Raw genomic sequence first — 26,314 nt, 5'->3', positions numbered from 1 at the left:
AAAGATCATGAAGCCTGAAACATACATAGTAGGCTATGGGCCAGCCCCTCGATCAGGTACCGAAAGCATAAAGTCACGGAAGGCATGGTCCTACAGAAACTTCAGAAACTTACAGCACAGTGAGCACATCGGATAAACACACAAACCAGAGAAAGAGAGGTGGCTAAATCAGGATGTGAAATCTTGGAAGAAGTTATGGAAATTATGAACTGTTTTGGACTGGGTGACATCCAGCATTCAACACTGTCTGCAGCTGGGGAAATGAGTGCCTCCATCTTAAAGGAAGAATCGAGCAGTGCATTCTTTTCATGCTACATGTATCAAAAAACTTCATTATGGTGGCTTAAACAAGTAAGATGTGTTTTGCTCACAGGACAGGAAGAGAGGAGGTAGGCAAAGATGGGTCTGAAAATGTCAGCCCCTTAGTCTTCAATTCCCTTGGCCCTACCCTCATGGTTACAAGATGGCTGCTACTGCTCTTGCCTTCATGTCTACATTCCTCATCCCCTTTACCCAGTCTGGTAGGGGCTGGGAGGGGAACAGGAGCCATTGGATAAGTGCCCCAGCCTTCTCTTTCCTGAGCTGGATCCCACGCAGGTTCTCAGAGGACCCCCTGAGGGGACTGAGCTCCAGTTGCCCACTATAGTGACCCAGTGTACTGGCTTTGCCCCCTTCCCACCTCACTCCCCCCTCCTCCCCTGTACTTCCTGGCACCGGCTCCCACATTAGCTACCTGCTCCAAGTTCCCATCTCCCAGTCTGCTTCGGGGAAACCTAGAGCCAGAAATAACACCAAATGGAGCAGGAAGGCCAGGGAAGGTCGTGGCCAGGTGGGTCCACAGAAAACCCTCCGGTAGACATCATAAAACCTCCCGGAGCCTGCAGTGTAAGTGCCCACAAAGGGAGAATGGTCTGGAGCGGGCACAGCAAGAACTGTAAGATCTAGGGTCCAGAGGGAACACTCTGGCTTTCCGGGGAGCAGAGTCACCTTATGGGATAGTTAAAGCTGTTTTGGGTTGTTGGCATGACCATGGATACAGAAGGCAGTGAGCTCACCATTCATCATCCGGAAGATTCTCTCAGTTCCCATGGAGTGCTTGGCCCGTTGAATTGTGGGCATGCCTCAGTTGATCCCGCAGTGTCATGGGGAGCCACCCACAACTGGTATCAACGTCTTGTTCCAATCCTTTGCATGGTTTAGGCATTGCTTTAGAAGGCAACCAAACTGGGGTGCCTGGGTGGCTCAGTGGGTTAAAGCCTCTGCCTTCGGCTCAGGTCATGATCTCAGGGTCCTGGGATCGAGCCCCGCATCGGGCTCTTTGCTCAGCAGGGAGCCTTCTTCCCTGCCCCCAACCTCTGCCTGCCTCTCTGCCTACTCCTGATCTCTGTCAAATAAATAAATAAAATCTTTAAAAAAAAAAAAAAAAAAAAGGAAGTCAACCAAACTAAAAGCAACCTTGACCTGGGTCCCAGTCATCACTTTCACCCATCCCCAAACTGGGACCGAAATGTGTGGGCTGACCCAGCACAGAGATCTAAATACATGAGGCAAGTACAGACACGTGAAGCTCAGCTTTGGCAAAGGGAGTTAACAATGACCTTGGACTGAGCAGTTTCTGAGAGGGGATGGTGGCTGAGGCTGCGTGTCCGGGACATAAAAAGTGAAGAGCAGAGAAGGAAGTAGAGTCAGCGTGTGCAGACTACACTTTGAAGACTCTTGATATTGAGGGGCAAGAGAGATACAGGTTCTTAGCTAGAGTGCAATGTAGAGTCAAGGGAAGCTATTTCGTTTGTATGATCTTGTCCTGCTCTGTTTTTTACGTAAGAGTTGACAGGAAAGCCGTCCTAGAGAGAATGCACTGGAGGGACAGGTAAGCGGATGGTTGGGTGAGGTGGGTCTCCCCTCACCCAAGAGCCACCCCCTCACTGAGAGGGGTCGCTTGGTGGAAGAGAGCAATCTCCTCACCAGCCTGCAGGTGAGGGGGAAAGAACAGGAGACGGAAGGTCACCCTGCAGTCAGTGAGGAAAGAAAAGGCGTTCTTCCCTGCTAGCCGTAGTTTCACACTCAAGAAGGGAGTCAGGAGAGAAATAAGATCCTATTCCAACAAGAGGCACACACAAGGATGTTCCTGGAAGCTTTAGTCATAATAGCCCCAAAATGGAAACAATCCAAATGTCTGTCAGTCAGACAATGGGAGAATTCTGGTGTTGGTCACGTAATGGACTACTATCAAGCAAGGCCAAAGGTCAAGCTCTTCTCAACAATAGGGTCACAGATACGCTGTTGAGCGGAAGAAGTCAGATACACGAGTATACACTTGATGATGCCACTTGTATGAAGTTTCAGAATGGGCAAAACCTGGGCTCCTGGGTGGCTTACCTGGGTCAGTTCAATGTCTGCCTTCAGCTCAGGTCATGATCCCAGGGTCCTGGGATCGAGCCCCGCATCAGGGTCCCTGCTCAGCGGGAAGTTGACTTCTCCCCCCCACCCCCCCGCCGCCACTTATGTGTGCGCTCTCTCTCTCTCTCTCTCCCAAATAAATAACTTAAATCTTTAAAAAATGTGTTTAAAATACGAATATTGGGAAAAGAGTACGCTCTTTTAGAGATGCATACTGAAATATTTATATGTAAGTGATGGGACATTAGAGATTTGCTTCAGAACATTCTGGGGCGGGGGGCGGGGTGCAAATGGGCTAGAAATGAAACCAAACGGAACTGGCATGAATTCATAACTGCTACAGCTAGGTAATGGGTACATGGGGTTCACTTCCCTAGCCTGTCTACTTATGTGTATGTTTGAAATTCTTTTTTTTTTTAAGATTTTTTCATTTGTCAGAGGGAGAGAGAGATCGAGAGAGACAGAACAAGCAGGGAGAGCTGCAGGCAGAGGGAGAAGCAGTCTGCCCGCTGAGCATGGAGCCTGATGCAGGGCTTGATCCCAGGACCCCGGGATCATGAGCCGCAGGCAGACGCTTAACTGACTGAGCACTCCGGTGCCCTATTTGAAATTCTTAGTAAGAGATGGGTAGGAGGGAGAAAAAGAAGGATGGAGGGAGGTGGGAGGGAGGGAAGGGGGAAGGACCAGGGAATCACACAATTTTCTCCCCAATCTAAAACAATCACAATAAAAAGTAAGAAGCCATGGCACGCAATGCCCTCCTACATTCACAGCCACCACTGTGGCAAAAGGAAAGATCCAAGTTGCTCCCACCCCTCTCAGTTCCACTGATGGCACCAACCCTACCACTGGCTTACTGGTCCCCTGGCACATGGTGCCCTCCCCTTTTCAAATACCCCCTCAGTCAGCCTTATTTATGTCCCCATCGAGGGCCAGAAAGTGGCTCCTTCCCCACAGTTGAAAATAAAGGCAGTAAGCCTGCCCCTGAGGAGTAAACTAGGCCATCAACACTGTACACGGGACAGCAAAGTGACCTTGGAGGGATGGAGCGCCCCGGCCAGCGAGACTTCGCAGCGGCCTGATTTAAGTTGTTAGGAAATTAGAATGTGTCCATCAGACAGTGAGCTGGGAGGTCCGAGCTGGGCACCTTGTGTTTTCCCCTCTGGAATCATTCTTTCCCTCCCACCTGTGCTGGCCCCAGGCAGGCTGAGCTCTGTGGTTTCCACTGGAGTTGGGCCAATGGAAACCCCCGAAGGTGATCCGAAGGAAGGGGAATGGGGTAAGCTTACTTTTTCACCTGGCTCCCTATTTCAGGGGCACCTCAGGCTGACCACACCCAAAGGCCACTCACGTCCCCTCTGTAAGGCTGCTTCTCCAGCCACGTTCGAAAACCCCCTCAGCCCCCTTGGTGCTTTGACCTTACGAATGTTCTGAGCCATTCCTCTGTGAACAGGGCCTTTGAAATAATCCTTCCTCAAAATATCTTACTGTGAGTATGCCCACCACTTGCTGTTTGAACCTTGAGGGAAACTGAGGCACAAACAGCAATCAGGAGTGTCCATGGGAGCACTTTTCAGGGAAAATGTCACCCTCCACCAGGCTGCCTCAAATAGCCACACCTTCGACAGGTGTGGCCCACTCCAGGGTTATGAAGGGGCCGCGGGAGCCCGTTCAGAGTCTGTGCCTCCACTCAAACCCCAGACAACTGGACAGCTCTGTGACTAATGTCCAGGGTCAGAGGCCAGCTAACGGCAGCATTCAGCCAACCAGTTTCTGCTTGTCAAAGACGGCATTAACCTTCTGGCTCCCTCTAACATCATCGTGTGAACTTGGTTCCAGAACGGACTCACGCAGACCAATGTGAGACTGGGTTTCTGAGCCTACGAAGCTCAGAGCCATGCCTTGACGTCACACAGGATCCCAGACTCACAGAGCCAGGCGGAGGCTTAGACACAAGGCAGCCTGATCGGGACTCCTCAGCTGAAGGGAGAGCGGGATAGAGCTCAGAGACACTGGATAACTCTGGGGCCCAGGGGTGTTCAGAGAGTGGATGGCTCATGGCAACTTCCCCTGGGCAAGGCCCAGTTTGTTGTTGTTGTTGTTTTTAATTTCAGCTTTATTGAGTGTAATTGAGAAACAAAATTGTTAGATCTTTAATGCACATGCTGGTGACCCCACACATGTGTATATATTATATACACATTGTAAAAGGGTCCATCCCCCATCTAGTTCATTAATATTTGCGACAACTGACATATCTAGCCCCTTCTTCCCCCCACATCCCCCCCTTTTTGGGTGAGAACATCAGAATTCCACCCTCCTGGAAAACTTCAACCATGCAACACAGAGCTACCGTGTTTGTTATACATCAGATCCTCCTCCAACCTTATTCATCTTACGGCTCAAAGTTGGGACCCTTTTACCAACCCCTCCCTAGCTCCCCCACCTCCACACAACCATTTTCATACTCTCTGTCTCTATGAGTTTGCCTTCTTTCTTTTTTTAGATTCCACTTAGAAATGATACCATGCAGTGTTTATCTTCTCCCTTCTGACTTATTTCACTCAGTGTAATGCCTTCAAGGTCCGTCCAGGTTGTCGCAAATGACAGAATTCCCTTCTTCCTATTGGCTGGATGATATCCCATTGTATATATACCGCATCCCCTTTATCTGTTCATCTGCTGATGGACATGGGTTATTCCCATATCTTGGCTGTTGTGAATAAGACTGCAATGAACAGGAACGTGTAGATATCTCTTCCAGATACTGATTTCATCCCCTTCGGGTGTATACCCAAAAGTGGGACTGCTGGCTCACATGGTAGTTCTATTTTTAATATTTTGAGGAGCTTCTCTACTGTTTCCCAGAGTGGCTGTACCGATTTACTACCCCCGGGGCAACATCCTTTGGACCACAGACAGCATCACACATCTACACAGGCACAACGCGATTTGGGGATCCTGGAACTATCAGCCAGCGGAAGTCCCAGTCCTCCCAGTTCCAAGCCATCCTCAGAGCCAGTAAGGGTGACTTTGTTGGGGGGAGCAGTGGAACACCAGACATACCAAGACAAGCCTGTGTGTGACCCTCTGGAAATTTCTTAACCTCTCTGAGCCTTTTCTTCATCTGCAAAAATTGCATGCATCTGGGACACCTAGGTGGCTCAGTTGGTTAAGCAGCTAACTCTGGGTTCTGGCTCAGGTCACCATCTCAGGATTGTGAGATTGATCTCTGAGTCGGACTCCACACTCATCACAGAGTTTGCTTGACATTCTCTCTCTGCCCCTGCTCCCCACTTGTACACTCTCTCTCTCTCTCTCTCTCTCTCTAAATTAAGACAAAGAAGAAATGGCACTCAACTCATCTCTTCTTTCACAAGGTTGCCGTGAGGATCAAGTATGATACTGTAGAGGACAACTCCTAGTTTGGTGCGTGGTATGAAGTAGGGGCCCAGTAACTACTACACAAAATTAAGAGTCTGAAATTGGGGGCGCCTGGGTGGCTCAGTGGGTTAAGCCGCTGCCTTCGGCTCAGGTCATGATCTCGGAGTCCTGGGATCGAGCCCCGCATCGGGCTCTCTGCTCGGCGGGGAGCCTGCTTCCTCCTCTCTCTCTGCCTGCCTCTCTGCCTGCTTGCGATCTCTCTGTCAAGTAAATAAATAAAATCTTAAAAAAAAAAAAAAAGAGTCTGAAATTGTTCACTCCGTCCAGGCTGAGGACTGCACCCGCCATGGTGACCTTCCCACCTTTCACCAGGTTGACGTCAGCGCCTTCCTCAACACCCTTTCATGTCAAGGAAAATGTCACAGATGCTGTCAGCGCCTTGCCTGTATCCCCTCAACCTACTCCAGGGGTCACACACCAGCTGCTTTTTCCGTCCCTCTGTCTGAGGCCAGTCTCTGGCTGCAGGGGTGTGCTCTCACCAGGTCCCGGCAGGCTGGAAGAGCCAAGGAATCAGCACCTTCCGGAACAGCCGTCCGACAGTGGGGGCCGGGAGAAATGCCCAGCTTCCTTACCTCTCCATGGGGCAGTTCTGAGCCATATTCCAGACAGTCTCTGAGAAGGTCCCCTGCGGCACTGAACTCCCCCTGAACTGGCCATGGTGGAAACGCGCTCAAGGAAGCACCCTTCGTTGGCCTTCCTTCCTGCCTTGTCTCACTTCCTCTCGATGTGCCTCTTGGGCTCACTTCCCATGTCAACCACCGGGGCTGAAATCCTTCTCTGGGGCGTCTGCTTTTAGGGGAACTCAACCTAAGACCATGAGCAACAGGCAGAGGGAAATCCCACCAGGCTCGGTGGGGTCCACACTGGGGTTCCTGGTGCCTGGGCACCCCCCGGGTGTTGGAGAACTTGCGCCCTCCCGTCCCGCCCCATGTCTCCAGTGCTTCTGGAGAGAGTCAGCCTTGGGTACTAACAAGCAACAGCCTGGCCCCGTGCCACAGTACAGAACTGCATCTGAGGACAGAGCAATCTGTCACTAAAATCCTCCTCGTCCTCCCCAGCCCAGTGGGGTTCTGTGTGCACCCATGGGCAAAAGGATTTAGAGAACGAGTGAGGAAAATCTTAAACACCGAAGCAATAAAGCACCTCACCCCCCCCCCCACAGCATTGATGGCTGTCGTGAAGGCAGAGAGGGGCCCGGCCCCCCTCCCCTGACCTGGACGCCATCAGGCTGCCATTAGGGGCAGAACATTCTCAGCCCCATCATCCCAGCAGTTGCTGTAGAGAGATATGGGGATGCTCTGCAGGCTTTGGCCTCCCCAAACACCCGCCTCTGCTTCACACCCATGGGGATGGTCATTATAAAAAAAAACAAAAAACAAAACAAAACAAAAACAAGAACTAGCAATTGTTGCGAAGATGGGGAGAGATGGGAACTCGTACGCTGGGGGTGCAGAGGTAAAGTGGCACAACCACTGGGACAAACAGTTAAAAAAACACATAAAAAATTACCAGAGGATCCAGCAAGTTCTACTTCTGAGGGCTGGCCCTAAAGAATTGCAGGGGATCAAACAGGTATCTGCACACACGTGTTCACAGCAGCCTGATTCATAATTGCCAAAAGGTGGAAACGACCCAAGGTTTTGTCCACGGGTGAATAGATAAACAAAATGGGGTCTCTCTGTACGATAGTGCTCAGCCTTCAAAAGGAAGGAAATTCCGACACAGGCTACAACACGAATGAACCTTGAGGACATTATGCTGGGTGACATAAGTCAGTCACAAAAGGACAAATGCTGTGAGTCTATCTACTTGAAGTCTCTAAAGACAGAAAGCAGAATGGTGGTTTCCAGGGGCTGGGGAAATTGGGGAGAATGGGGAGCCATTGTATAATGGGTCTAGAGTTCCACTTAGGGAGGATGAGAAAGTTCTAGAGGTGCATGGTGGTGATAAGGTTGTGCAATGATATGAACATACCTCATGCCACCGTCCTGTATATTAACAGTGGTCCATTCTAGGTGACGTACATTTTGCCAGAATTTAAATAAATGCCTCCAGCACCTGTCCCCTCTTCTTCCCCTCCCACCTCTCCCAGCGTCTGGTGTTCCTGATGGCTGGAAGGCGGCCGGCTCTACACCTGTTTTCCCGCTCCTCTCCAGGCACCTGTGGATTAACAGCTAGTTTGCTATCACGATTTTGACTTTTAATACCTGTCTTGGGTCAACTTCCCTTGAGACGGAAGCTGAGACAGGGGTTTAGGCAAGTGAATGAATGAGGACAATCTCTAAGAGAGTAAGAGAAGCGGGAGAACGGAGCTGTGGATTCAGGTGAAGTCTCGCCTGGGTTTAGCTCTACAGGGACCTCCAAGTTGTGAGGGGACCAACCAGACTTTCTCACCATAGTTGGCCATTGGCCGCTGGACACCCTAGGGTATGGGGGACCTCCCAGGCATTTTGGGTGGGTGGCCCCCATCTAGCTGGGGGCAACTGTCAGGAGAAGGGGCAGCCGGCAACCCTCACAGCAACTAGGGAGACGGGTTCACCGGCCCCAGAAAGGAAGCCTAGGCCTTGAGTAGCTTCTTCACTAACACCCTTCTAGAAAACCAGCTCTGGTCTCTGTCTTCTTTCTCCAATCCCACACACCTCTGTTTGGCAGAAGCGACAGTGTGGGGGTCGAATCCTGGCTCTGCAGCATAGCAGGTAATATCATCTGGGCGACTTCATTTATCACTTTCAGACTCAGTTTCCACATCAGTAAAATGGGAATGGAAACATGGTTGTGATTGTTTGGGATTAATCAGAACTCTGCACTCCGGGTCTCTTCTTCTGGTAACAGGCTCCACCCACTTCTGAATCAGCCTTGGGGCATATGAAACAGGGTAGCCAATGAGAATATCCTACTCAGGTGCCTGGGTGGCTCAGTGGGTTAAAGCCTCTGCTTTCGGCTCAGGTCATGGTCTCAGGGTCCTGGGATCGAGCCCCACATCGGGCTCTCTGCTCAGCAGGGAGCCTGCTTCTCTCTCTCTCTCTCTTCCTGCTTGTGATCTGTCAAATAAATAAATAAATAATAAAAATCTTAAAAAAAAAAAAAAAAAGAGAATATCCTACTCACTTGCCCACTCAGGAACAGCACTGAGATGATTAGGCCAATTAGAGGCCTTCTAGAACTAGCAGGGATGGTCCATTGCCTGATGTCGGTGGTATTAGAAGGCCATAAGGCAGACACCCAGCTGTGGCCATGTTCCCCACCATGTGTAGAATGTCTGTCTACTGGAGAAAATGGAGGCCCATGAGAAGAACAGAGAGAGAAAGAATGAGAAGGACTCTGACCCATATCATTTGTGGCCCTAGACCCCCATTTATGCCTCCCATCAGCCCCAATGCCCAGCTTCCCAGGTACAGGGATCAATCCATTCTCTTTGCGTCTAAGTTGGTGTGAGCTGGATTTCTCCCACTTGCGAAGAGCAGAAAGCCACTGGGTACAAGGAATGCCTACCCTGCAGTGTTGCTTCGAGGACTAAATGAGGGAGTGCCTGCCAGAAAGGTGTCTAGTAATGGCCACTTCCTTGTCATGTGTGAACCTCGGCTCATCAGAACCCCCCAGCACTGAGCAGAAGCTTTTCTAGTTCACCTTCTGACTCAGAATTTAACTTAAAAAAACCCTCACGCATGCCCCGAGACTGTTGAAACCCCAGTCTGCTCTGTCGCCTGCCTGCCACCATCCTTAACTGTTCTTGCAACTGTTTTTGTGTTCGTCATTGGCTCTACGCCAGCTCTTCTGTGCAATTCCTAAAAATCGTACTCACCAGGGCTCCCAGCCTAGCCCCAGCTCTTGGTCAGATGCACTGTTCCTCTCTCCTTGGACTCCTTGGTGGCGATGGACTTGGAATTTTGTTTTTTGCCTTCTTCGGACCTTCCGGATGGTCCGTATAAACATCACAAGCTGTGACTCCCTACGTCTGTTTTCTCTAAAGCACTATTCTTCAAAGGGTCCTCTGGGCAACCCCTGCCCCCAGTTTGCAGTAAGAACCCCTGAGAAGCCTGGTCTGGCTCCCAAGTGACCCAATCAGAAACCTGGAGGCAGAGCCCAGGATCGGGGGTGGGATCCGTATCAGCCCTTGGGGATATGCATGGATCAGAAGCCCCGTAACCACTGCTCCAAGTCTTCTGAAGTCGGAGCAGCCCACTCTTGATGACCCCCTTCCGAGAGAACAGACTCACCTCCCAAGTTCCCATCCGCTCCCTCACCAGCAGCTCCTCCTTCCTGGTTTGAATTAACTCCCGAGTAGCGATCCTTCCTGTCACTGTTCAACCTTACAAGAGGTGAATGGGCCAGCCAGGCAAGTCAGGATTGGTTCAGAAGTACTGTGCAGCCGTCCAGCTGGTGGCGCCCCCCATCGGTGGGTGTCTCGCCTTCAGGCCCCTTGTGTGGTCTGGGTCAGGAACCCATCATCAACGTCCTCCATCTGGTTTGGCAGCCTGTAATATGCTCCTAGAACAATATGACTTCTGTTCCCCTTGCCTTTGATCTCCACCCACATGGTTTCCAGCCCAGCCCCACCCTCCTCACTGTGGATTTCCATGTGGGTGTAAATCTTTTTATCGTGAGCCCATGTGCCACCTCTCCTTATAATGGTTTCTTTCTAACAAGGGAAACCTTCCCAGGTCGGCCCCACGGACAGTTCTGCTCCCCTTGTGCTTTAAGGGACTTTGGCCAATGGCAACAGGGAAGCAGCGACTGCCGGATGCCTTGTCAAGCAAGTTACCACTGTGGGTAACGAGCTCAGCCCCACTGGAGAATGGTCTAGAAGACAAGCCCTGGGGTTATCCCACCAAGGGGGCAAAGAAATCAGGGTTTTTCTACACTCACTCTCATCCGTCCCCGGGGAGGTTCATGGGCTTAGCCACTGCTGGCCAGCCGCCCATGCTGACGCTCAACAGAGTCCACGCCAGAGAAGCCCCCAGACAGACAGATGTGGGGGCTGCCAGTTGGAAATGCAGCCGGCAGGCACTGAAAGAGTGAAGACCATAGGCAGGGCGCTGCCAACATCTGCTTTAACCAGGCATGAGCCTTCCGGCTGAAGGAAACACACAGCTGTGTCAGAGTCACCAGAAACCTGAACCAAGAGTCACCAAACTGGATATAGTCCTTTAGCATGTCTGTTTGGATTCAGACAGGTCCCACAGAACTGGAATGGAGGAACCTTTTTCAGCTATAGGTGCGCTGATGAGTAAACTGAAAAATTTACCTACAAAGGTATAGAGAAGCTAAGTGGGAAAAAGAAGAAATTAGAGAATGTTAGGCCCCCAAGGAGAAGGAGGCTGACTAACCTGGACCCTGTCAGCTTGTTGGCAACACCAGCCCCCAAACCAGTTTGTGGTCCCATAAGATGCACGGCATATCTTTATTAATGATCTCCGTAGGGGCGCCTGGGTGGCTGTCGGCGAAACGTCCGACTCTTGATTTCAGCTCAGGTCATGATCTCAGGGGCGTGGTATCCAGCACTGGGTGATGCTCTGTGCTGGGCGGGGAGTCTGCTTGAGATTCTGCCTCTCCCTCTGCACCACCCCCCTCCATGCCCTGCTCGCACTCTCGCTCTAAGATAATAAATCTTTAAAAAAACAGATCTCTTTAATTGAGCCAACGTAATTAGGCTTATGTTCTGCCCAACCAAAAAGCTTTGACTAAGGCTACCTATGAGGTCTTCGGTCAACATCCCAAGATTATTTTGTTTGGGCTCATGCTCGGCACACCGATGTACGGATTTCCAAGACAGTAGGACTGTTCCTAAAGCCCTTCATTTTGTTTTGACCCTGATCAACAGGTTTCACTGCAAATGTACTTATTCTCTGTCCTTATGAGAAGCATTGTCTGGGTACCTGGGCAGCTTGGTTCTGGTACCAATTCAGAATGGGGGGGGCATTTTCACCCCACACCATCAAACAATGCCAGCTGGGTGTCCTACAATTTAACTCCATTCTGACACAGTCTACATGAAGAGAGTGTCAGATCCCACAAGAAAAGACCTCAGTCTTACAAGACTGCTCCCCGTTCCCCCAAAACACACACACACACACACACGAGCTTCAGAGGCCAGTTGAAAGTCCAGATTGTCACCTGTGTTCCTGACAAACTGGCTGTGAATCAGAGGTTTCCACCACCTCTTCCATAAGTTCAATTCATTTGTTAGAGTGGTTCACAGAGCTCAGAGAAACACACTTACTAGATCACTGGTTTATCCTAAAAGGACATCACTCAGAAACCTCCAGATAGAAGACAGCCACAGGGCGAGATCTGGGGAAAGGATGAGAAGCTTCCATGCCCTCTCCAGATCCGCCATCTTCATGAGCTCACCAACCCAGAAGCTCTCCCAACGCAGTTTTTTTGGGGGGTTATGGAGGTTTCATTAAAGGAATGTGATTGATGACATCATTGGCCATTGGGGATTAATTCAGCCTCCATCTCTTTCCCCTCCCCAGAAATCAGGGGGTAACACTGAAAAATTCAAACCCTCTATTCATGGTTGGTTTCCCTGGCAACAGCCCCCAACCTTAGGCATTTTCCAATAGTCATCCCTTAACATACACCCAGCAGTGGTGGAAAGGGATTTACTGTGAATAACCAGGCACCCATTCACTTTTATGGCTCTGAAGCATTTTCAGAAACTGAGGACAAAACACCAAATATGACACAAGGTGCCCCAGTTGCTCTTATCACTCAGGAAAGGCCAAGGGTTTTAGGAGCTGTAAACCAGGAACAATGGATGAAGACCAATTATCTATGAGAAATATATTTTGGGGATGCCTGGGTGGCTCAGTCTGTGAAGCGTCTGCCTTCAGCTCAGGTCATGATCTCAGGGTCCTGGGATCGAGCCCCATTTCGGGCTCCCTGCTCAGTGGGAAGTCTGCTTCTCCCTCCCCCTCTGCCTCTGTGATCTCTCGAGCTCTCTCTCTCTCTTTGGTCACTCAAATGACCAAAATCTATTGTTTATAAATCACAATAGGCAAAGCACCATAAAGCCAAGATACTCATCATACAATGCATCATCTATGAGACATCCACTACGGACTCGGATCCTGGAATGTTTTCCACAGCCTAAACCAAGGGTTAGTTTCCTACTACCTCTCTGCAGTGAGCGTGTGATAGGCAGGCTGATGGAACGATCTTCAGCTGCCATTTGGTCACATGGTTAACCAACCCACTCGAGGACTGGAGAAGGCCATCAGAGCTCGGCGGCATAGCTTCCCACAAGCTCTTTACTGCGTTGCTTCGATGGGTCCTGGGACTCAAATCCAAGGGGACCCTAAAGCCCGTGATCCAGCTTCTCAGGCCCTGGCAGCCATGGGCTTGAACAGCAGCTAATGCCAACTATCCGGGGCCTTGTTCTGTTAGAGATCTTCATCTCCCAGTTCAGACAACCTGATCCTAGTCTCAATTCAGACTGTGTTCAGTGGATCTAGAAGCCCTCAATGGAGTTGGATTTTTGTGCTGTTTTATTTTTCCAATTTGCAAATGTAACACCATGATAATACAAGGTCTTTTATTTGGCCAGAAATTCTGCCTCAGCAGCGTTTAATTAATGCATTACCTTAGAAGTTTCAAATATTTCTTGGAAGTAGGTGGGAAATTAATACAAAACTAAATAAATAAGCATTTTCTTTCTTTAAAGCCAGTATTTTTGACATGCAGCAAATGCTTACCAGATTAAAAACTCAATTCACTGGCGCCTACGCTGATGAAAATCCTGAAGTAATGGGATGTATTTTGGACACTGAGCTTTTAAGAAAAAAAAAGAATACAGATGAAATAAACAGCACAGTTCCTGGAGCCAGGCTTGGACTCTTGAACCATTTGGTGATGGGCTTCAATTTTTAGATTTTAATACTATTTTAATTATAAAATTAACAGATAATCATGATAGAAACCTGATATAAACAATAAATTAAAGTTCTTCCTACCCCTATCCCACCTCTCATCCAAAGCCCAGAGATATCCCTATTAACAGTTTCTTCAGGGTTCTTCTAGAATTTTCCATGGACATACGAGCATATATACAGCATAAGCTTAATTAATCTAATAGTCATACTTAGCATACTGCTCTAACATTTGCATTTTAAGCATAATAATATGTAGATTAGCTTTTCTAAAAAAGAAATAAGGTACTTTCTGGACACGGAATAAATTCAGCCTCTGTCTTTTAAATCTATACTACTGAACGGAAAGAATTTATATTCAGTCTATAAGCCGCAGAATTACAAAATGCCAGTTCACCAAACATTCAGTTATGTTTAGCATCCTGTAGCGGTTAGCTTTTTCTGAGTAACAAATTACCCCATAACTCAAGAGCTTGGAACAATAACAGCTCGTTTAGCTCAAGGATCAGTGGGTTGGCGGTGTGTGCTGTGCCTGGCTGGGTAGTTCTTCTGACCTTGGGCAGGCTCATTCCCACACCTGGGGTCAGCTGGCAAGAGAGCTGAGGTCTTAGGGGTGACTAGGCCACTAGTCTCCCTTTACCCAGCAGGCTAGTCTGGGGTTTACTTATGTGGTGGTGGTGGCAGGTCTCCCCCACCAACCCCGAGAGTGTAATAGGATGAGCCCCAGCACGGAAGCATTTTATAAGCTTCTATCGTATCACGTTTGCTAAGATCCTGTTGGTCAAAGCAAACCACACAATGAAGGTCAGTGTAGAGAGGCAGAGAAAGTGTCTCTACCTCCCTCCTGAAGGGAAGGGAAGAATTTGTGGTGATTTTTACAATCTACATATATATGGCAGGGAGGGGAGAATGACATTTAAAAAGAAATTCAAATTAGCAAAATCTTAACCCTGCCCCTGCCCTAAATTTTTTTGAATTGTTCAAGTGTTAGATGAAATGAAGAAACAAGGGGCACCTGAGTGGCTCAGTCGGTTAAGCATCTGCCTTTGGCTCAGGTCGTGATTCCGGGGTCCTGGGATCGAGTCCTGCATTGGGGTCCCTGCCTAGCGTAAGCCTGCTTATCCCTCTCCTACTTGCCCTGCTTATGTTCCCTCTCTCGCTGTCTCTCTCTCTTTGTCAAACAAATAAATAAATAAAAATCTTTATTTAAAAAAAAAAAGAAAAGTAGAAAAAAGAATGCTGTGTGTCATACAGAGCCAGTCCAATGTGGTACCAGAGGTGTGGCCCTGAGCTGTGCATCATGGATGCTAACAATGCTGGGTGATACGCATATTAGAAGCAGGAAAGGCAGCAAAGCACTGAAGTCTTCTAGCACATTCTTTCTGCTGATGTCCACAGAGAAAGGGAGGTACAATAAACACATGGAGCCTACCTAGAAACAGCACTCACCAGTCACTTTCTTTTAAGTTTTGGTCATTTCACTGATAATTAGAAAAGAAAGCCATGGTGATGGTATAATAGCACACTCTTAATAACAGGATTTTTTTTTCCTTACATTTTTCCTCTTGCCTCTACAAGCCTTTGGTGCATGATGGCAGTGGCATTCATGGTGTGTGTGTGTCTGTGTGTGTGTGTGTGTGTGTGTGTGTGTGGTGAGAATACAGCTGAAAACAAAGAAACCATTGGAGTTCCTGCATAGACTTTTAGAAAACTCAGAGCAGAGGCCAAAGTTGGAAAGGCAGGGCTTTCAGTGACAAGCACAGAGAGAGAGAGAGAGCAAGCAGGGGTGTCTGTGTGCCAAAAGAATAAGAGCCTGAGGGTCCTGGAACAGACACCGGAGCTCCAAGCAGCAGAGCAGGAAGGAAGGTGTGTTCCGGCCTCAAAGTAGATCAAGGTTAAGCCAGCTGGCCAGAGGAGAGAATTGGCCAGGAGGAGATTCACACTTAGATACTGGTGAGCCCAGCATCGAAAGAGCATCCCTAGCTTCTCCCCACCTAAGCCCAGCTGATGACCCCTGGCACCAGCATCAGAGGAACGCCAAGGGCAAGGGTAGATGAGTTTGGCAGAATCCCTGAGCAAAGGAGTCTTTCAGAGCAGCCCTCCATGGAGCCAAGACAGTGCCCAAGGGCTATAGCACGTGTGTGGGTCGCCCATCTTGGGGCTTGCAACGAGAATGATGTCAGAGAGGCGTGCCCAGCTCAGCTTGGCCCAGACGGCTTGAGAGGCAGTCAGAAAGGCATGCAGAGCTTCCCCTGCCTGAAAAGGAAGCCTGTACAGACAGCAGGTGCAGAAGGGATACCAGCGTTTTCCACGTACAGGTGGTGGGGTGGGTGCTGGTGATCAAATACACACAGCCTGGCCAACAACCAGGGCAAGACAAAAACCAGCCTCCTACCAGAGGCCACGCTCCCCTGCCAAGAAAAACGGTCAACCCACCAGAGCTTAGAAGCCCTGGAAGTTGGGGGCAGCAGCCTGAACTGACTGAACTTTTTAACAATCTCTAAGTGACTCCTATTATATGGAGGCCTAGGTCAAGTTTTCTGCAATTTGGTCAAACGGAGTGCCAGGTCAATTTCAGTTCAATTTCATAGAAATCAAACTGTTTACACTTAAACTTGGTGATTGTAAAATTTACACTAAAATTGGCCTCATTTCCTAATTCCCTCTTCACTGTTAAGACATGGGAGAGGGACCATTTGCTACTCGTTGGGGGATAAATAGGTATTTACTAACTATAACTGTGATTATAAGCAATGGAAATAAAAGTCATTCTGATTACCAACATGGTGGGCATATTTGGCCATTGCCTCAAGAACGCTCATGCAGACAATATCCCCGTACTCCGGGCTCAATCTTGCATCCCCTAACCTGGGGCGACGATCCTGTCAGCAGGACCCTGGAGACCAGGTGGCTGGAGCAGAGCTGTGTCTTAGGAGTGGGGCAGGGAAAGAGGAAAAGTGCCACAGAGCTCCACATGCCCATAAATTCAAGTGTAACTGCTTTGTTGGTGGAAGAGGGGTATCTGCGGTTCTCAGTCATTTATATCATGGCTGCCTTCCCAGCATGCACAGGGACAGTCAGGAGCCAACTGTTCCCACATCACCATTGGCTCTCTTTTGTACATCACAGCCAGATTTTACTTGGTCTCCTATCTCTCTGTATTAGTTAGGGGGATCAGGATTGGGTTTACTTTAAGCAAAACTCAACATAATACATAGCAAAAATTTTTTATTTCTTGCTAACGTAAAAGAAATCCTTAGTAGTCGTTTCATGAATGGTGTAGAACTCCATGTGGTCAGGGACTCGGGTTATTTCTATTTCATTACTTTGCCATGAATGACTTCCAGTGCCACTTCAGTGTCAAAGATGCACATCTGGTCAGCTAGAAGGGATGAAGTTTGCACCTCATCCCTTGAGGACATTTCCCAGAAGTTACTCACGCTGCTCTTACTGAAACCTTATTGGCTAAAACGTGGTCACATGGCCACACCTAGATTTGAGGGAAGCTGGGAAATGCAGTCTTTATTCTGGGAGAGCCGTATACCCTGCTAAAAATCATGGGTGCTATGACTGAGGAAGAAGAAGAGAACAGACACTGGGGACAAGCAGTCTTTGTCATACTCACCAAAGTAAGGTTGCCCTAAGGGGCACCTCCAAGGAGCCATTATACTCTGCAAGTTTTTGAAAACCACTGTCCGTAGGTAAAATTCCAATATCATTATCCTGGTACCCAAGGTTCCTCATCCCATGAAGCCAAATTCTTTTTCTGGTCTCATCTCCAATGGCCCCACTCATGAGCCTTCCATGCCTACCTAAAGACTTTGTACCCACCAGTATACCAGCTCACTCCCATAGAAGGATCTAGCTCATCTTGCTCCCTCAGACTGAGATGGCACCTCCTCTCTAAATCCTACCTGACCTTTATGTGATCATAACGGGCATTCTACAATGTCTCTTCGCATCCCGAGACATGATAGAGAAAGGAGGCCAGAGGATGGTGGAATCAGTTGAATTCCTACTGTTTAAAATACCAGAACAATGGACCACTGGCAACCCAGAAGGCAGTCTCTAGCAGTGAGATGTAGTGCTCTAGCTACCTTTGAGAAGTCAATTCATTGACACCAATACGAACCCTGGTGACGCCATGATGAAATGTGCAGATATGACACTTGAAAGTAAAGGAGGTATGGATTCCCTCTTACTTAAATATTTTGGGGCCCAATTCTGCCAAGATAAAAATTTTATAGGAATACACATACTGCCCTGCACTGTGGTCTAAAAGGTCAGTGGCACAGGTCCAGAGCTCAGCAAGCATATGTAAAAACATTTTCAGTTTCTACTTGACAGCGAGTTCAGTGTAAGCTATCAGTGTGGCTACCTGAAAAGGTTATTAAATCTTAACTTGAACTGATAGAAACATGGTGTCCAGGAAAAGAGAGGGAATAATCTAGCTCTGCATTGACCTGACCAGATCAAATCTACAATAGGCTGTATTAATGACCCCAATTCTTCGGCCATCTCTTTGTCCCTGCCCTTTGCCATATAACTTTAAAGTTCCTCCCACAAAGGAGCCAGAGTTCCGCTCCTCTCTTGATTTCAGGTTTGGTCATGTGACTTGTTCAGTTAACGGGCTGGACACGACAAAGTTCTGAAAAACACTTGCATGATCTGGCTTGTTGTCTTACGCATCTGCCGTCTCCGTGAGGACATTCTGGGGCTAGCCTGCTGGGCCTAGCGGGGGATGAGAGACACATGAAAGGCCCAGCCAAGGCTGACCTAGATCAGCTGGGCCCAGAAATGCAAGCAAGTCCCATCAAGATCAACAGGATTGCCCAGGTAAGCCTGGCCTAGACGATCCATGTCCCAGCCCGTCCCGAAAATTGTGAGCTCAATGTTGCACACTGCTGGGATTTTTTGTGTGGCTGGTTGTTCTGCAGCACTAGCTAACCGAAACAAGAACTGTGTGCTATTCGGAGTGACACTTGATGCTAGAGTGCACCCACAGGAGGCCGGTGGGAACCATGAAGGGTCACAAGGCCGTAGGATATAAGGAACGATCGATGACACCGATACTATTTACGGGGCAGGAGACTCACGGAGAACATAAACGTGGTCACCAAACAGCTTAAAAGCTGTCCTGTAAAAGAGAATTTGGATTAACTCTTCATAACACTTAGAGTCCAAAGACCTTTTGAGAGAAAGGGAGATCCCACCATTAAATCTGTCTAGCATGGAACAAGTTTTCAGAAGTCATAAGCTCCTCTTTGCTAGAGATACTCAAATGGAAGCAATAGGACCCCTTGGCAGGGTTATTGGGGAGGACAACGGACAACAGAGAGACCTAGAGGGTCCTTCCAACCTTTCGATGCTTTGAGAGACCATCGCCTGTCCCTGAGAACCTTTGTCTCACTACTGGTCTCACTAAAGTGTCCGTGCCCCTATCTCTCTCCTTGGCTTCCTGCCTCTGCCACCCAGCACCCCTACCCCCACCCTTGGATGGTTTTAGTGCCTCACCAGCAGCCCTCTCCACCGCCACTCCTGACATTGACATTATCAGTTTCCATGATGGCCGCAGAGGGCTACGCACCACACTGAGATGCATGTAGGGGAGAGGCCCCTGTGGTTTTACCCAGGCCTGTATTCACACCAGAGAGGGTCCCCATTTTGTGTGAGACCCTCTCCCATCGTCAATGGTGTGACGCTCTCCCCTCCCACGTCTCTCCCCATTCTTGGTCAGTTAGAACCCTCAGGTAGGCCTGCCTTCCTCAATCAAAAATGGGCTGAGAACGACTTTCTAATATTAGTGATTTACAAGTTAGCATAAATTCAAGCCCAAGTCCTTCCCCTGTCCCGGGACCACCTGGGTTTGAAATGTTAACCTCTTGCTGTAGAATGAAGCCTGGTTGACTTCGTGTCTTGTCCAAGGCATTTACGATAGCCTCATGGTTTTCCTTTGAAGCCAGCCTCACTTGGGTCCCTCCAGCTCCTGGCCTTATGCTCATAAATAAGGACTGAAATCACTGGTATCCTGCACGTGTGAGACAGTGCCTCTGACAGCAGCCTGGAGAGGCAGCTGAAAACGGAAAGCGTTAGTCAACAGTCTGATATTTCCAAGTAATCCCACCTAGTGAGTGAGCGCTCAGTAGACATAATCTTCAGCCTGTGTCTTTTCAAAGGTCACTTTTTAAAAAATGCACTAACACTGGGATAAAGTCAAGGTAGAGAGACAGGCTTGCTGCCCCAAATTAGCAGCGCGGTTCCTGTCAAGCGCATTTCCGTGAGACGCAAAACCCAGCGGTCATGGGCAAGTCTGTGGCCCCGGCCTGTCACAGCTCTATTGATTGACTGCTCGCAATATTGCGGGTGATTTAAAGAGTTCCCCGCCACCTTGTTTGTTTAATGTCACCTCCGTATGAGAATGTCAGCCTCTGACATGTTTGACTTCTCCGCAGGACAAATGCCAAGCCCCGTGCCATTGTCCCACCGACACAGATCATTCCTTACCCTTCTTAGCCACGAGGGTGACAACAATTTCTAAGTGCTTTTTTGAAAAGAAGTACCAACTAGATTCTTGGCCCTCTCTGGATCGGTGGCATAACGTGACTCTGGCATCAAGCTGAGAAAGCCTATCCCGCGGGCTCTCCTTACTCTGCTGTCTACAAGCTGCCTGTTACCGTCGGTACCAGGGGGCTGCTGCTGTGTGAGGGAGCAGGGGCTGGAGGGGGCAGGGAGCGGGCACAGAGATGGAGCCGAGACTGTCTGGGGCCAGAGGCCAAACTTGGCCAGCACAAGACAAACACAGACTGGAGATAAAAGGAAGAAAGCGGGAAACCCAGCCAGAGCCGGCAGAGACAACAGCCATGGAAATTAAACAGCACAGAGCACCGGGAGTGCAAGTGTCTGTTGCAGGGAGAGGGGGATGCAGGGAGGGAGGCCGAGAAACCCTGGCTGTGGAGGGAAGAAGGGAAAGACATGGAAATAGGGAAGCCTCAGGAAGTCCAAAAGGGAAAAGAGGGAAGGTGACGGGGGAACACTGTGAGGGAGAAGCTTAAAGACGGGAGGGAAGAGGACAGAAAAGGTGGAGGCTGTGAGGCGCGGCAACCAGCGCAGAGGAGACGCGATTGATTTATTTTTGAAGGAAAAAAAAATCCCAACCTAGTCTGGTGTGTCGTTGGAATATAATCAGGTTTTGGTACTTTTAGAGCAGCTGTAAGAAGAAATTAAGTTCAGATTTCAATTCAGTGGACCCTTGAACAATATGGACTGGAACCATGCGAGGCCACTTGTCCGTGGATTTTTTTCATGAAAACACTACAGTGTTGTAAATATATTTTCTCTTCCTTACGGTTTTCTTAGCAACATTTTGTTTTCTCTAGCTTCCTTTATTGTAAGAATACACTATATGATACATAGAACCCACACAATATATGTTTGTTGACTGTTTATGTTCTCAGTAAGGCTTCTGGTCGACTGTAGGCTCTTAGTTAAGTTTTGGGGGAATCCAAGGTTATACATGGATTTTCCATGGCAAAGAGGAACGGCACCCCTAAGCCCCTCATTATTCAAGGGTCAGCTGTATTTTCTCAGTGTTATCTGCTCAAACTCTGATGTTTAAAAAAAAAAAATGTCTTTGAGTCTGTCTACACCAGTGATTATCACCTGGAAGAGGAGTTTGCTCCCCCCCAGACATCAGCCATATCCGGAGACATCTGTGGTTGTCGCAGCTGTGAGGGAGGGGTATTGGGATGCTTCCCATGTTAACTAGGTAGAGGCCAGGATGCTGCAAGACACTCTGTAAAACACAGGACTGTCCCCATAACAAAAATGTATCTGACGTCCAGTGACAGACGTGTTGAGGGTGAGAAGTGACCCACAACATTAGAGTCAGCTGGGACCTAATTAGAATGGCAGGTTCATGGGCCCCCCCTCTCCCCAGGCCTGCTGAATCAGACTCTCTGGGGATGAGGCCCAGCTGGGGGCTACCATTTTGGACAGGGCAGACATAGAACATTCCTATCACTACAGAAAGTTCTAGAGCTTTGTTCAGAAACTTTACTTACGGACAGAGAAAGCCAACCAACATGTAGGCTGGGGAAGAAGGTTTCTTACTATATTCACTTCTACATAGAAGCATTCTGAGACTGAGGTATGAAGACGATGGGACCATGTAGGGCGTCTTAAGGAGCCCTGGACTGAGGTCGGGAGGGAGAGACTTGAATCTCAGTGTCGTTTTGATGAATGTGTGACACTGGGCAAGCCTCCTGCCTCCTGTGAGCTATGGTTCCCCATTTATACAATTGGGTAGCATGCTGTTCCTGTCCTGGTTTATCGGTCAGAGTAAGGAATGCTAGTTGCTTTAACAAACACTCTCTAACTGCTTCTGGCGTAGCCCAATAGAAGGTCATCATTCATTCACAACTTAGTTTTATGTGACTAGCCAGGGCCATGGGGCCAGGATTTTTATCCTTTTGTGCTGTGGACTCTTTTGGTACGCTGTGATGTCTATGGGCTGCTTCTCACAAGGTTTATAAATGCATAAAATAAAATAAAATTACAAAGAAAACCAATTATACTGAAATGTAGTTACCAAAATAAAAAAAACAGTTGTGATATTATAATATATATGCTTCTTAATTAATGCAATAATTAATAAGATAGAGTGGCAGGTCTAATAACTTGCAATTTCAAAGAAGTGATAAGTGGAAATGATATTTTGAGATAGGTATAACAACGGTAATATGATATGAAATGTCTGTGATTTCTTTTGGAGACAAGGTCTCTGGAACTGCTAATATCACCGTGGTTTGTTGCCTACATTCATAATTGAAGGAAATGCTAAATCTCATTAGAAAGTTAGTGGAGATAAAGATCAATTTTTTTTTTCCCATCCAAGTTTACAGCCAGACAGGTTTGCAACTTCTGGTGGAGTGGGTGGCCCCACCGTTTCCCAAGGGCCTCTGGGCCTCCCACCCTCCTGGGGATCTTCCGACACTGCTTAGGCAGCAAGCAAACACAGAATTCGAGGGAGGGGTGCCAAAGGACCTTTTAGGGACGGGGCCTGGAAGTGGCGGTGTGTACGGCACTTCAGCCCTTGCTCCGTGGGACGGAACAACTCCCATGCCCACCTAGATGCCAGGGGGTTGAGAAGTGGCATCTGGCACAGATATCTGAGGGCCAGGAGGGAGGGCCCTCAGATATGGGGCCACACTTGAGGTCTCTGCCCCACCTAGCTACCACTCAGATGGAATAAGAACATGGATATGAAAGCACCCAGTCAGAGCAGAAGCGTATTTGGTCTTCTTAGGGCCAACTCATGAGAAAGGACATGCCTTCCTCCAGCAGGAAGCCAGAGAGACCAACGGGAGAAAGAGTTCAGGCGAATTCCAAGACATGAGGTCCCAGCCTCAATACCGAGGCCACACCGGCATCATTTCCAGCCCAGACTGTACCTTCCCGCCCCTTCCCCTGACTCCAGAAAAACCCAGAAAAGTTTCGGGACTTCAGGCCTGGTACGGCCTACCTCCCTGGGTCATTCAAATCCGGGCCTGGCAGTCCCCCAGGAGGGAGGTAACAAAATTAAAAATAGCCTCTCCTCCAAGGAAAGAAATTAAAAATAGATTCCAACCCACATGAAAATTTGGGTGGAAAGAAAGGAAAGGAAAACAAAATGAATCATCTTTATGTGTTTTGCTGAGCGAGAGCCCGTTGCCATGGCTACGGGGCCCTGTGTACAGGCCTGGTCTTTTCCAACAAGTTCAAGGCCCGCTGAGGAGCCAACGCAGGCGGCCTCATCCCCAATATGTTATAGCCATCGGATCTGCGATCCCCCAGTGCAGTCACTGCCACCGAGGAGGTCGCATTAATGGCTGTCACCGTTAATTTAGTGCTTCCTTCCATTGTGATCTGTCCATTGCTATAATTGAGCGAACGAGAGGACTCGTGTGGGTCTCCCGGGAGTTCGGGGAAATCTGGCCTGGTTTTGCAATCTAGACAGTCAAGAGAGGTTATGTGAACTCGTGGAGGGGCCAGGTTTTAAAATCACAGGGTGGGAAAGTCAACTTCCCAGCCAGCCACTGCCTGCCTTCCTGGTGGGCTCCCTGGCTCACACGTGAAAGTCCCCAAGAAGGCAAGGAAAGAGGAGACGATCGATCGGCCAGCCCTGTGGTCTCAGGGGCCCTTGCGTCACATGATGCTGGGACCTGACACCTCCGGCAAGTGAGCTGCTCAGGGGACGGTCCCCCAGATTCAGAAGGGCTGGATTCTGAGGTCCTTTCTCAGAACTGGAGTTTGAGGACTTCCCCCAATGGCAAAGGGCAGCTGAGTGTTTTAAGGGAGTCCCTTATCTCATACCCACCTAAGACGACAGAAAACCCGAAACAACTAAGAGCCCACTGTTGACCAGAAGCCCTACCAATGGCCTAAACAGTCAATGAGCACATATCTTGTATGTTACGTATACTATTTACAGTCTTCTTACAACAAACTAAACTAGAGAAAGAAAATGTTATTAAGAAAATCGTAAGATTAACATGGAGGAGATGGGGAGATGGAGAGGAGAAGGGAGTTGAGGGAAATTGGAAGGGGAGGTAAACCATGAGAGACTATGGACTCTGAAAAACAATCTGGGGGTTTTGAAGGGGCGGGGGATGGGAGGTTGGGGGAGCCAGGTGGTGGGTATTATGGAGGGCATGGATTGCATGGAGCACTGGGCGTGGTGCTAAAAACAATGAATTCTGTTACGCTGAAAAGAAATTTAAAAAAAAAAGGAAAAAAAAAGAATATTATGGAGCTCGTAAAAAAAAAAAAAAGAAAGAAAGAAAAAGAAAATCATAAGGAAGGGCGCCTGGCTGGCTCAGCGGGAAGAAGCCTGTGACACTTGGTCTCAGGGTCGTGAGTTTGAGCACCATGTTGGGTGTAGAGATTACTCAAAAAATAATAAAATCTTAAAAAAAGAAAAGAAAAGAAAATCCTAAGGAAAACACATTTACAGTGCTGTGTTGTATTTATCGAAAAAATCCACATGTATGTGGATCCACGCGGTTCAAACTTATGTTATTCAAGGCCTGGAAATGTCCCACACAGGAGAAGAAAGAGACATGTCAACTAAAGGCAGTGTCTGATGCTATCCTAGATCCTAGACAGGGGAGGGAAATGGTACTGGCATAATCGACAAAATGAGAATATGAATGGTCAATTAGATCAAAATAGCATATTGGTAAATTTACTGAAATTGGGACAATATTGTTGATAATGGCACTGTGGTCATAAGAGAAAATATTCTTAAGGAAGACTGATGTATTTTAGAGTACAGTGTGTTTGAGCATTATTTAATTCTGCAAAATACAGTCACCTTTTCAGGGACTGTTCTGATACCTGAAATTCAAGTACATCTGAGATTATATTCCTTCTATGTTTGATATATAGCAAATATACCCCAGACCTAGACTATCCAATGAAAGTTTCTGTGATGGTAGAAATGTCCTATATCTGTGCCGTCCAATACCATAGCCAGTGACCTTATGTGGCTACTGAGCATTTGAAATGAAGCTAGTCCTCACACAGATGTGCTGTAAGTGCAAAATACACATCAGATTTCAAAGACTTGGTGTACAAAAAAAGAATGGAAAATATTTGGGATCTATTAGGTTAAATATATTAATAAAATAAATTTCACCCATTTCTTTTTACTCTTTTTAATGTGGCTACTAGGAAGTTTTAAATCATTCCCCTGGCTGGAATTCGTGGCTCACTGTATATTTCTATTGGCACCACTGTTCTAGAAAGTCACTGAAGGACAATCCGTAAGAGACTCTGAACTCTAGGAGACAAACTGAGGACTGCTGTAAGGGAGTAGGGTGGGAGGTGGGGTGACAGGGTGAAGGGCATGGAGGAAACATGATGTAATGAGCACTGGGTGTTGTATGCAACTGATAGATCACTAAGTTCTACGCTTGAAACTAATAAACCACTACATATTAATGAATTGAATTTAAATACAAATTTTTTAAAAAGAAAGAAAGCCATGGAAGATGGGCGGGTTCTGACTTATTCTGTGGCAGAGGCTGCAAGCCTGTCTTGGCCCCACTCTTCTGGCATGGGGTATACTCTAGGGAAATAATGGATCCAAGTCTGAGAATTAAACATCCAGGCGAGGGAGGGAGTTGGTAGAGAAGGATTAGGGTTCATTTAGGCGCCGTTCTGTAGAAGCAATGTTTTGCTCAAAGCCCAGAGGCAAGAGATAGTGGGTTTGAAGGTTCGAAGTGGAGCTCAGGGTGGGGGGGACAGTGAGTGGGAAGAGAGAGGGTTGGAGATGTAGGCCTCATAAGCCTCCTGGAAAAGCCTGCATTTTTTAGTAAGCCCAATGAGAAAACATCAAAAGCATTGTAAGCAGGTGTTATGGACTGAATGTTTATGCCCCGCCAACTCATATGTTGAAATCCTAAACTCTTGGTGTGATAGTATTGGGAATGGGGGGTCTTAGGTGGGTGATGAGGTCATGGGGACAGAACCTCCACAGTGGGGTTGGTGCCTTGTAAAAGGGCCCTGAGAGAGCTCTCGTCCTCTCTCCACCAGGTGAGGACATAAGAAGTCAGTGTCTG

This window comes from Lutra lutra, chromosome X (assembly GCF_902655055.1).
Source record: "Lutra lutra chromosome X, mLutLut1.2, whole genome shotgun sequence".
Lineage (NCBI taxonomy): Eukaryota > Metazoa > Chordata > Mammalia > Carnivora > Mustelidae > Lutra > Lutra lutra.
The sequence above is the reverse complement of the archived record's forward strand: the minus strand, read 5'-3'. Positions refer to the sequence as shown.